The sequence below is a fragment of the Sinocyclocheilus rhinocerous genome, unplaced genomic scaffold, assembly GCF_001515625.1.
Source record: "Sinocyclocheilus rhinocerous isolate Xijiao unplaced genomic scaffold, SAMN03320098_v1.1 scaffold3946, whole genome shotgun sequence".
In the NCBI taxonomy this organism is placed as follows: Eukaryota; Metazoa; Chordata; class Actinopteri; order Cypriniformes; family Cyprinidae; genus Sinocyclocheilus; species Sinocyclocheilus rhinocerous.
This window is the reverse complement of record NW_015642557.1, coordinates 22,311-35,863: the sequence shown is the minus strand read 5'-3', so window position 1 is coordinate 35,863 and position 13,553 is coordinate 22,311. Positions and strand designations below refer to the sequence as shown.

At 37.3% G+C, this 13,553-nt stretch overlaps 1 long non-coding RNA gene across 1 annotated transcript; it reads left to right on the top strand.

The window, feature by feature from the left end:
- The first annotated feature begins 5,414 nt into the window (after positions 1-5,414).
- On the top strand, positions 5,415-10,786 carry LOC107756197 (uncharacterized). The gene is made up of 3 exons (XR_001641792.1): positions 5,415-5,809; positions 7,134-7,170; positions 8,887-10,786. It is a non-coding gene; the product is annotated as an uncharacterized LOC107756197 (long non-coding RNA).
- Positions 10,787-13,553: the final 2,767 nt, after the last annotated feature.

Sequence of the window (13,553 nt, the reverse complement as noted above, 5' to 3'; positions counted from 1 at the left end):
TCATACTATAATGCTCACCAAAGAGCAAATCCCATATCTAAACACCAGTATACATTTATGCAAACAGCTGCCGAGTCTACGCAGTATCACGAAAATCATGAATCAGAATTGATGCGAAGCCGCAAACATTGTTTAGGCGCAGATGCATGCACGATACGTAATGTGCTGTGACCGCTGCATAGATTTGTTCAATAGATGAGAGGCTAGGGTTTTTTTTTTTCATCCTCAGGAAGCCTTATTCTCATTCTTCCTCTCCCTCTGTCCTCTAGTTTCACGCACATACACTTTTCTTTTGCTCCCATTACTTAATGCTCTTCACATCGCCGTGTCTGCAATTTGTGTTTTCGATTATTTCTCTAACACTTCCATCTTTAGTTTTCATTCCTGGTGAGCCATAAAGACTCTTTACCGTAATGCTGTCCGTGTTTCCACAGTAGCAAAACCTGCTATTTTTAGATGATACCCCGAGCAAGTGCACTCAGACTTGTTTGTATGCATTCAGAACACCGCGTGCCGTCTGTTGCTGGTCATTTTGATTGCAGAGATTTCAGTTTTATTTTCTGACTAATGTGCATAAAGTTTTTCTTCCAGATACATGTGCCCCCTCCCTTTCTGCTGCGTGTTTTTAGTAGAAAAGCATGCAGAAGTGAAGCGGATTGCTCTCTCCTTGTGTGCAGCCCTCAGGCTCAGGTGCTTGTCAGTGCTGGGTTCAGACGGACCTTTTCAACAATTTGTCACGGTTGCCTCAGCCCCTGCTGCGCCGGCACGTGGCTCACACACACACACACTGGCTCGCTCGAACACAGAGTGGTGTGCTGCAGCCAGCGAGGTCATGGTGGAGTGCAAAGGCCTTGGCAACAGCCTAGCGCCTGGCGGAATAAGCAGCCTCCCTAATGAGATGGGAATGGCATCAGTGGGGCCCTCCAGAATTTCAGCAGGCAGGCATGTGGCCCTGGAACGCCCCTGCCTCCACTCCACAACCTATTCATTAGACATTAGAGCGTGCACACACACACACACAAGCTACATATGAATACAGCACTACACACAGATTGTATATGTGTATTAGTTCTTGAGTGATTGGCAGGCTTGGTTTGGTGTGTATGTGAACATCAAGGCAGAAACACCTGCTCGTGCGTTTGTTTGGACGGTTAACGGACTGTAGCTGTAACTGAACAGGCTACGCTCACCATGTGTGTAATGACTCCAGTGCAAATGGCTTCAGGAGTCTGCTGGAAGATCTGATTTGTTTCATCTGCTATAGTACAAGTGCCCAGCCTATTGCATAAATTTGCTGTTTGCCCTAAAATGCAAACTGGAATGTGTTGGATCCTATATATATATATATATATATATATACAGTATATATATATATATATTGTTTCCACAAAATTATGTTTTCAATGTTTTCAACATTGATAATAATCAGCATCAAATCAGCATAATAGATTTCTGAAGGATCATGTGACACTGAAGACTGAAAACTCAGCTTTGCATCACAGAATTAAATTCGATTTAAATGAGATTTTAAAATATATTCAAATAGAAAATGGCTATTTTAAGTTCTAATAATTTTTCACAATATTGCGGTTTTTACTGTATTTTGATTAAATAAATGGTGAGATTTCTCATAAAAACATTTAAAAAATATTGAAAATAACATTTTATGCATTTTAATTTAATTTGTGTGTTTGTGCTTCTGAAGTCACAGTCACACAATAGCTTTGTGTGAGAAACCGACCAAAATTATTTTGATAAGCTATTTCTTCTATTTCATTTGTTGTTGCTGGGTAATTTCAAAGCCTGTGATGATTTGGTGTTATGTAGATGTGATTTTCCTTTTTTTTTCTGGTCTTTTCTCTGTTTGTAGTGTTCTACTACATCTCCTTTTAATTTATTTCCGCTGATTATTTTAGCTGCCTATACAAGGGAAAAAGATGGAACACAAAAGGGAGACGATTAGCAGTATATTCACACTGCTGCTTTCCATGCATTAAAAGCATATACTGTCACCAAGACTTGTACATTATAATACCCACAAGTTTATGCTCATTACAGTTTTTTTTTTATTAACTTTTGTTGATTAGACTTTATTCAGCAAGACTGAATTAAATTGATCAAAAGTGACAGTAAAGAAAAAAAAAAGATGAAATGTGTCGTCAGACTCTGTAGAGGGTGGAAAATGCACAGGTTTAGATGAAGCCACGAGGTCCCTGCCCCGACCATTCAGGCGCTTCATTTTAAGACAGCCAAAATAAAATCAATACAGCCTTCGACTGTGAAAGCCCAGTAAATCAAACTGAAAATCAAAAATAAATTAATGAATTACACAACTGAAAGGAGAAATTGATGTGGGCAAAATTCTATTTTAAAGTACACTTGCAAAATACTGTAAGGACCAGGGTCCCGGCATTTGTGGAAATTACAGGATAATATAATTTGTGATTTCTAGACCTTGAAATGTCAGGGAATTGATCAAATATTAAAAAGTCTTGGAAATGTCTGTAGTGAATATAAATTTAATTTACTTATGCTTAGTTCTCAAATATTTAGTTGGGAGTCCAGTCTCACAAATATATTTTATCCAGTAATCACAAATGACTAGAAATTAATTGATAAACAGATGTGGGAGTCCTGGACAACAGTCTGATCATTGTTTTTCATATTTTACTGTCATTGATATAATATTGTCATTTTTTTTGATAATTATTTTTCATATTTTCTGTTTTCATTTTCATTTTAGTTCTAAAGTTTTAGCACTTTTGTTGTATGTTTTTGTCATTTTTATTAGTTTTTGTTTTTATAGTCTGCCTGTTTTTTTTGTTTTGTTTTTTTTGTTGTTTTTTTAGGTTTAGTTTTTAGTTGATTTTGTTGTAGTTATTTTATATGTCAGCCAAACAAACATGAAAGAAGAAATGTTCCCTTGACAGTTAGCTGAAATAAAATAAGTTTAAGGTTTTTAATATTTTATTTTATTTCAGTTAATGTTTATTTCAAGTTGGTAACACTTTATAATAACTTTCATCAATAAATCAATAACAAACATTATATAATGCTTAGCAGATCATATTCACGTAGCTAGAAATATGAGATAATGTGCTTGTGCTATGTTTACTAATGTACTTTTTAAAAATTACCTAATGATCAGCAGATCATTATTTAATGTGAATTAAAATGCTTACAAGTGTCATTAAACTTTCAATTCATAAGATCATGCACTTTTTAAAAATCTTCAAATGATTTTGACAGATGGTTTACAGTGATTAAAAGCTTCACTAATAAATCATTAACAAACATTATATAATGCTTAATGCATCATTAGTTAATGTTTAGAAATGTTATTAAACTTTCATTTCATAGGATCATGCACTTTTTAAAAATCTACAAATGATTTTATCAGAAATTATACAATGATTATAAGCTTTTTTGTTAATGTACTTTTCAATGCTAACAAATGTCATTAAACTTCTGTTCATATTACCTAATGCTCTATTTTACATTTACAAATGTTGTGAAAATTTAGCTTAATTAGTCATTTTAAGCACTTAACTATTCACTGAACTATTCATGTTATATTATTCATTAACTCATAATCACAGTCTGTAAAGGTCATATATTTGGTCTCCATTTGTTGTGTTGACTTCTACTATTTTCACATCTTAAATCATTTATTAATCATTTGTTCATGTTTTTGCAGTACTCAATCTAAAGTGGAAACTATTCATCATTTGTAACACACATTGGCATAACATTTTTATTGCCTCAACACTTATATTAGTATAATATTTCATTAAACAGGGTATTCCTTGAATCAGACATCAGCAGGAGAAAACAAAACTTTTTTTTTCAAGAAAAAACGAATGCAATATAAACAGATTGAACCGTGTTCCCTTATAGTAATCAAACTGACCCCTCTGCACTTTTGACCCCTTACCTAACCCATAAACCTACCCAAACCAGTCCCTAACCTTACCCATATCACACCTCAACAGCAGCAAAAGTGTTCTGCATTAACACAAGCTTTTAATCATTGTACATCATCATCTGTTAAAATCATTTATAGATTTTCAAAAAAGTGCTTGATCATATGAATTAAAAGTTTAATGATATTTGTAAGCATCATAATTTACATTATCTGTTAATCATTATCTAATGTTTAATAAGTTTAGTAAACATCAACAAGCACATTATCTCATGTTTCTAGGTATGTGAATATATAACTAAGGATCCGTTAAGCATTATATAATGTGGGTTAATGATTTATGAATGAAAGTTATTATAAAGTGTTCCCTGACATGTTTATGGTTTAAATTTTAGTTAACAATAATAACACTGTTTCTCATACTACAATCACGATTCTGTGGAATTTGAATATTTCTTTCTTTCTTCATTTCCAGAATGACAAAAACTCTTCTATTTGTTTGGTTGGGCATGCAGTGCATTTTATAGAGTTTATTTACTTTTCTTTTCTTTGTTATTTTTAGTAACATTTTTAGTTTTGTTTAATATGTTTCAACTTTATTCTGCAAGCGGATGCTAAATTTGCCCAATCCCTGAATGCAGCAGTGATGATGTAGTGCACTTTTCAGGACACGTTCTTTGTGGGGTAATTTTGCAGAATGATGCTCTGACCGTTTTGATTTCTGTAGTATCGCCCGTTTATTTCCTAGAAAGGTGTTGAAATCACTGTGTTGACTGCACAGGGAGCAGCTGAACTCAGAGAGAATGAGAATCTCATCCGTTAAACATTTCAAACTCCATCTCTCTGGCTTTCTGCATCTCAGGGTTTCTTGTACCTCCACCAAACACATCAAAACTGCGTCCCCAGATTGTTGTTTTCTTTTTTTCTTCTGTTGGCCTCTCAGTCTCTTTTGTTCTAATTCCTTTCTCATGTTCATTATTTTTTGTTCTTAACCTCAGTTGTCATGCCTGTTTCTTTTCTTTTTCTGTTTCTTCTGTTTGTGCCACCAACTCCAAATTCAATATGTATTTACTAATTAATAATTTACCCATAATTGCAGGCTTGGGTTGGAAAAAAGTCATTTTACTGTAGCATTTTTACAGTCTTTTACCGTTAAATTCACGGTCATTTTTTACAGTGTATGTATACATACATGAAATACAAGCTCTGTTCCAAACCCTAGAGAGTTGTGTAGCTAGACAGCATTTACAACAGAATACTTATGTTGAATACTTGATTCTGACTGGTTCGCACACACACACGCACACATAGATCGGTGAAACTAAAAGCGTCAATTACGTGTCATGTGACCAATGTTTTCTATAGTTGATTCACTTCAGAACCATTTTATTGTCCACATCCATCTGAAATCAAATATTTTAAATATTACAAGCTAATTTTTTGGTGATTATTTTTTCTAACATATGTAAATGCAGCTGTAGCAAAACTAACATTGTAATAATTATATAGGAAGTCGGTTTTTAATGGATTTAATACCTAATAATTCACCCGTTCTCCTTATTTTACAATCTGACATGAAGTACAGTTTCAGGTTCCAGTGTAGACATAGTGAAGCCATTGCAGTGGCTTCAGCACAAAGTGGTTTTAGGAGATAACTTCTTATATAGACATAGCTCACTGGGGTTTGGAACAGACCCATAGATGACAGTTTGGACAGGCCAGACAGACCCGTTTAAAACACCAGCTCATCCTGTAGGACTTGAGTTGTTTTGTGGGTTACAGTCTATGATGCTGCTCCATGTTTCACCACCATCTCACCCATGACAGCAGGCAGGCGTTGGCCAGGGATGGTTTGGGACATGGATTACCTCTGGGCCAAGCTGGACTGTAAGACTTTTCTACCTGCTTCCTCCATTAGGCATGTGGCCCCACACGTCTGTTACACAAACCTGTCTTTCTCTGTCTCTGTCTCTCTTTCTCCCCCTTTTCAGTACACTCTGCATGTTCCCCATTTTATGATTAGTGAATTGAGCACAAAGAGTTTCCTCCTTTTTCGGAACGGTTTCTTTTTAAAAATGTTATACGTGTGGAATGCAGTGCAGTGACAAAGATTCCATTAGTAAAAATTGTTTCCTCTGTTCCAAAACTGAGTTTGCTACCAAGTAAGCAGCTACCTTCCAAGATAGCATCCTAAGCTGAATGGAAAGATTTATTTATTTAGTTTTTAATTTAGTAGGGCTGCATTAAATTGATCAAAAGTTTTCCCTATATAGCATAAGAGACTTCTTTCAAAAGCAAAAGAATGGTAGTTCATCTTTAATGACAGCATATATTACTGACCATCTTTTGGAACAGCCTTTGCGTCAAACGCATGTCTGTATGATGCCTTAAAATGCTGTCTAGGTAGGCAGCTCACTAGGTTTTGGAACAGAGCTTTGAGGTCAGGGTCAGCTATGTGTGAGGGAATAGAAATGTATGGTTGTATCCATGCAGGGTTTAGTCATCTAATTGAGTTGAAAGTATGTTTTTGTTTAATATCATAGTTGGTAGACAAGAACTTCTCTGAAATATAGCAGACTAGTGTGTCTCATTAAACATGTACAGGTATGAAGGCCAGCAGCTCTTTACAAATATCGTTTACACTAATACAAAAAAAAAAAAAAAACACTAAAATATGTTGTTTTGTTACTTGTATCATCACCTTGCATCGTTGTGACCGTTATTCCAGCGCAAACACGAAACGATCACCTTTGTTCAGAAATAACCTCACACTGAGCCTCGTGCTCTGGTTTGGGCCAAAGTCATTTCAGTTATGTAACACAAGTTTAATGCACATATTGTGAAAACTTCTTAAAAAAGAGCTGTTAAATCACAGGTTTGTGTGTTTTGCGCCCCGCAGCTTTTCTGTTGTGTTCCCCATGTTAAACGTTCCTTCATTCTCAGAAAACACAAAGAAGAAGTGAAGTGGGCCAGTGTGAATAGAAATGTGTTTCACCGTCTGCTTGTGTTGACAGCCACAGTCTGTCATGATCACTGTATGTTGTGTATGTTAACATTTTCTTTGTGTTGCCCTTCCTTCACCCCTCAGGATTAACATCTAACAGCCATATTTTCAACAGCGTTCTCATTCTCTCTGTCACACAGACACACACACACACACGTGACGGTGCGCAGCTTACGTGTTGCTCTATTGTCTTCTCTCCCTCTGTAGATTAAGTGTGTTACAGGTGTCAGTACAGTAACGGAAGGTAAGAGTCTCGGTCTGAACGGAGCTTGCGTTCTGCCACAGAGACCCCTCCCCTTTCCCCGGCTCGTCTACTCATCTTTCCCCTCTTTATTTCCACTAATGAGCTGCGTCTGCTCGGAGCTTTTAAAGGAACACCAAGGCAGAGCTGCATTGGGGCTGGCTGTTCTGAGCGCGCTCTGATTATGGACGCCGGCGGAGTAATCGTAACACAGGAGCAGTAGTCTCCAGCCTCCTCTCCTGCATGTCTCTGCTTTATTCTCTCTTTTTCCCCTCTTTTCTCCTTTTGCTTTGTCCTTTGGCGTGTGTCTGTTTGCCTGAGGCCACATCTGACACTAACACCTGCCCTACTGGATAATGTCTTTGTCACTTACGCTTTTGTTTGGATTGCTGCAGGGAGCCAATGGGAATGAGGGCCACTTACTTTACTATATATATATATATACATATAAAGGCCAAACAGGAAATTAAACCTTTTTTTTTTTTCGTTTCAGTTGAAAGGTTTATGTTTCGATGCAAATATATATACTGTATGTGTATATATATATATATATATATATATATATATGTTTAAAAAACATCAGGTCTAAGTAGTAAATGATAATAATAATAATAACAATAATAAATTATGAACAGGTGTGACTAAGCTTTTGAAAAGCGTTTAAAATGTAATTATATATTAATATAGTTATAGTATAGTTACTTTGTGTTTGGCTGCATGTTATATTTGTATATATAGTCTTGTTCTCACACTTTTCTTTTCACAACAAACACAATGCACTCTTTTTTATTTTTTTATAAAAAATTTTTTTTTTTTAGGGCGATTCACAAAATGAGAGTTGGTGAAAAAAAAAAGTTTAATTCCCAGGGTTTGCATGATTGATTTGATTCACACACCTCACCGTGCTTCAAATAAATCTGATGATCAGACGGTTAGTCAATCACTGTGATCACGAGCACTTCTGGATCTTTATGCTCTCCTCCCGGCTCAGCTTCAGTGTGGAAACGTAAGACGGCCAGTCATCTCTTGAAGCTATAAATGATAGAAATCCCTGGCACGATACATAGTTCAGTCAGCATTAGAGAGGAGGGACCTGCGGGTAAGTGTGTATCCTCTCTGCTGGCATCCCGAGTCCTCCTGAGATGTTCTCTGTGGACGTGTGGAGCAGACAGCACCCCGCGCTCGTTTACTCCTCCCCGACTCCTTTCACACGCTGAGACCGTTGTTCTCCGCTCTCCTCCCCCTCTTTCAAAGACGCCCTGGAGTGGAGGTCCTCTCCAATGAGCGCATGTTCCCCACACCATCTGCTCGCAGAAACTTGAGATGCCCGTAAAAAAAAAAGAAAACGGTCGAAAAGAAAGAAAGAAAATAGCCAAGCAGATGCCATCTTGACAAAGCAGGAAGCTTGTTTAATTTAGATGCTTTCTGGAGTACCAGTATTTCAGAATGCCAGCAGAATCCATATTTTGCATGTCTTCTTTTTTTTTTTTTTTTACAAAGTGGAACTGCTGTGTAGAATGACAGTTATTGCAATTAACAGTCAAATGGTTGAGGGCTAATTTTGAGTTCTCAGCTTTTTACTTAATCTCCCTTCACATCCGTCTCTATCAGAGGAGGTTTCCTGCTTCAGTAATGGCATGCTATCAGTTTGAAAGCAAGCTTATTCATGTCATTTTGGCTTATTCTTCACTCCACGTGTAATATGTCCTCCCTTCCCAGGTTCCCTCAGCTGCAGCACGAGTGCTGACCTCAGTGTTACTGTGACGACCATCGAGTCCGGCGACCAGGTCTCGCCCACTATACCGCGCGCCTCTAAGAACCGGGTTTCCGGAAAGCTCCGCCGCTCGGCCAGCGCCATCAGCAAGTCCTCTAACTGAACACTTCCACCGGCCGTCAGACTGCATTGTGAATGAATGTATCATTTGACTCTAATGCTTTCCACCTGTTGTTTTTTTTCCTTTCTGAAGCCGAGTCGCAGTGAAAGATGCAACTGTTGTCGCAAAATGATGTAGCTTCACCCTGCCGTGAAGAAAAAGAAACTGCAATTATGCTGAAGTAAATCTTCAAATGTGAAATTCATTGCAATTTTCTAAATAATGCTGCATTTGGAATGGATTTACGCATTCGGATCCCAAAAATGTCCTTACGACCGAGTAGCAAATGAATAATACGAAACATTTCAAAAACCCTGAGGCTTTAGCTAGTTTTTAATACTCTCATTGTCCAGTTCTTTGAGCTTTTCTTCATGTCAAACACTGAAAACCCAATCACTGATGCATATGGGAGAGACTTTTGTTGTTGTTGTTGTCCCGTCCCAGCACTGAGACGCTCTGAAAGAATACTGACACTTTTGAATCATCAGAGTCTGCTTTTACTGCTTTCAGACCGTAATCAGTGCAACAGACTGCAATGAAATCACGATTTCTTTTGTTATTATGATTTTCTTTTAAGTGACTCGTTTGATTATTTTACGGAACTGATTTATGCAACATGCTGAAGGCTCCCGTTGTTTGTAAATCTGTCGAGGTGTAGCACAAATGTGAGCTTCTTAATTTGGGAATTGAACGTCTCCCATTCCCGTCATGTAAATCTACTCCAGCATTCCGATGTTTTTGCACTCACTCAATGGTGGTCGATGTTAGTTCCGTTCTTCCCTCTGTATTTGGATGTACATTGCTTTTATTTTGATTTGATTTGATAATATATATATTTGTTTCATGTTGCGTGTGTGTGTATAGATATATATATATATATATATGGAGAAATATCTGCCATCGTACTATTCCTGACTAAACGGAGGAAACGCCTCCAGCGCCTCAGGTGAAGCTGATGCCTGCACTGGCTGTTTATGAAGGGAGCTGTTCACAGTGCCTGTGTAATACCTGTCCGGATTTTCTGAGTTTTGGTGTTTTCTTTGTGGTTTCTGCCATCGCTTAATTGATCCTGCACACTTCCTACATGGAGAGCAACGAGTCGTACATTTCACTGGAGTAAATTGAATGAGATTGTCTGCGTTTTGTGAGAGCTGCTTTTGTCTGATTAGATGCTGGATGGGGGTTCTTTTCCAGCTGCTTCCCCGATTCCCGCGTGCCTCTCCGAGTGCCCTTTACTGTACCAGCAGCATGCCAGCGCTTCTCTCTCTCTCTCTCTCTCTCTCTCCTGCCGCCCCTCTCTGTTCCCGTAGAGACCCGGCCTGGTTGCCATGGAGGCCAGGTGTTACACACGCTGCAGGCTCCGCCCAGGCTGCAACAGGACACATGTTGCACTACTTTGCCTTACCTGTACACTTGTCTTTGTTTCGCTTCGCCTGATACTTTTTCTCTCTTCCAAATGCTAAGTACCATGCTCTGAATGAAAAACGCTGACGAATGTATGCAAACCGACAGCCCAGATCCCACCTGAAATCTCAACTGAGATCCTGCAGATTTGAAATGGGCTTTGGGTTGAAAATACTGCAGCTGGCCTAACTTCTGTTTGATTATGACATGTTCATTGTAGACTTTGTTGTTAGCCTTGTATATTGTCTCTTTTTTTTTTTTCCTTTGAATGTTCTAAATTCTGAAGGGTATAAATATATTAATGCCTGTAATATAATCTTTGTATAAGACATTGAAGATAAGATTTTGTCATGACTTGTTAACATATCAGACTGTTTTTAATAGAAGTAATCACTTTATCTTTACTAGAAATGTGAAGAAATCAAAACAATTCATTAAATCGATTTGAAGTTCATGTTTATATGCGTTTGGTTGGTCTGTTTTTTTTCTTCTCATTGTTTCATGATTCGTGAGTAGTTGCCGTGTCCTGCAATTTTATATTTCATTTAATCTGTATTTCTATTTTTTTACAATTAACAGCATTTTTACAAATTTAACAGATAGAAAAAATAGTGTCATAGAAATAAGCTCTGGGAGAAAAAAAAAAATATGGTGCAGGATTTGCTGAAAGAGTTTTCACTCTGAAATTGCTAGTAAGTTTTTAAAATATTTAAACATGAAATTTTGAATTATAGAAATTGAAATATGATTTTTTTTTTGATAAAATATTTTCCAGTACTGTTTGTTTCAATTACAAAAAAAATAAAAAATAAATTTGGTGTGTTTTTATTGAACTGCAAAAAGGGTGGTTAAAATTTTTTTTATTTTTTTTTATAAAATAGACACACATAAATGTTTACCTAAATGTTTATTGTTGAATAAAAAGTTAAATAGATATACTGTTTGTCAACTACCCATATCTCCTCTTTAAAGAGATGGTTCATTATCTGTCATTATTTTCTTTCTTTTTTTCCCCTGTGGAACACAAAATGTACAAATACCTCCTACTGTGTTCATGAAAAGAAATGAAGTCACGTTTTGTCATTATTAAAGCCCTGTGTTTTGTGCATGAAATACGACATTGATTTTGACCTCTCGCTTTCCTGCTTCTGACCTGGAGAGAGACTGTATGATGATGTGGTGTTGTACATGCGTGTCTGAAATCATCCGTGACTCTGTGCTCTAGTGAGAGAATGCATGGCCATATTGTGTGTTCGAGCGAGTGGGTGGAAGTGATGCTCGGGGTTAGAGGTTGTTCTGTTGCTGGAGCCGAGGGAATATTGAGGGTAACCTGAACCCCCTCCCATCTGTCTCCCCTGCTGCTCCATGAGCACAGACGCGTTCCTCACCGGAGTACAGGTGCACACGCTCCAACACCTACAGCTCATGCAGGTGGCCTCCAGCACACTCGTGTTTAATTACTGACTGAGTGAGTGCGCGCGCACAAAATCTGACCAAAACAGCAAGTATGATTTTTCTTTTATTATTTTCTTGCCAATTGCACTCTTAAGCATGCATGAAGTAATGGTTCTGCATAAACCGAATCAAGAGTAAAATCATTAGTGAGAAGCAGATGACAGCCGTGAAGTGTGAACTTTACACATCTGCTCAGAGGATGCATTGGTTTAAACAATTGGATGCTCATTTTGCAAACTTCACCCTGATCGTGCCTTTGTTATTTGATTTGTATCCGCTTATTTTATCCTATACAGTGATTTATCATGTAAAAGCAACACGATGGATTGGTTGCATCTTTAGAGTCGTACGAAGCAGGCACAGATGGATGTGAATGAATCGATAATGCCTGTGCTGAAATGCCTTAGGGGTTAATGCCCTTGTACATTTCTGAGTTCATTATTACAAAGGATGTTGTCACCCTTGAAATGATTTCAGCTAAATTTACAGTGGGCCAACTACATTATTTCATTGATCAAGCACAGCTTACATAATGACTTCAGAATGACCTGACCAATTAAAAATCAATACTTCTGCCATTTAAAGCATGGAAAGGGGTTTGGGATAGAAACTGTAAAGGTGTGAATTGCCAGAGGTTGGCTTTATATCATCTGAGCATTTGACACACCTGTGGAATGACAGTTGGTCATGCTGCATATTGACTGCTGTAGTAAAGTAGACTGCACAAAAACATTTTTACACGTCATATATTTCTGTTAACTTTGTATAAATCTGTAGATGAATATGGGATAGAACTTTTATGTCTTTATGGAGTAACTGGCTCGATTGGAATTCCAATAATGTGAAGTCCAAACGAAAGGTCGTTGCCATTTACAGTTCTCTAAGCGATAATAACTGCCTATATTATTTAAATCAACTATTGTACAAATGATACACGGTGGCTTTGTGTGGCAAATATGCACGAACAAGAAGCGTTTTCATTTTGAAAATATTTTATTTGAGTAGACAACACGGACGCACATATAAAGCGCTAGGTAGCAAACATTTAGGAAAATAAACTGTACGTAGAAAAAGATTGCATCTATAAGAGCTTCACGTTTCAAGAGAGCGCACAAAACCCAAGACATGATCTCCACACAACGATTTGACTGCAACATGTGACACCCAATAAGTTATACAAAGCCATTGAAAATAAATAAATACATAAATAAATAAAATATTACGAATAAACATTACAATAATTTTACATCATGATAGTAAGCTGTAATTGTGTGCCGACATTCAAAAACTATCATTACACTGAAGAGTTCTTAAGGCAGAAGTTTGATGTATTTCTCTAAAGGCATTTCTGGCTACTAAAGGGAAACTTTTCAAGATTTCTTGTAGTTTTCGGTACGAAGAGAGAGCATTTTCAGTCCCGTAATTCACATACTAGATTAAAGCTACAGACGTGAAACGCACAGCATGTGAATTCAAGGCAGAGGTACATGAACATATCTTAGGTCTAGGAGCTATTACATTACCATGTGTGCAAGGGTTCTAGAAAAATACCTTTGTAAGGACCAAACTAATACTTTTCTCCAGACTTTTCTAGCGAGGGATTGGATGAAGAAAACAAATCGTTCTAAAAGGCCAGATCGGTGTGGGTTCTTC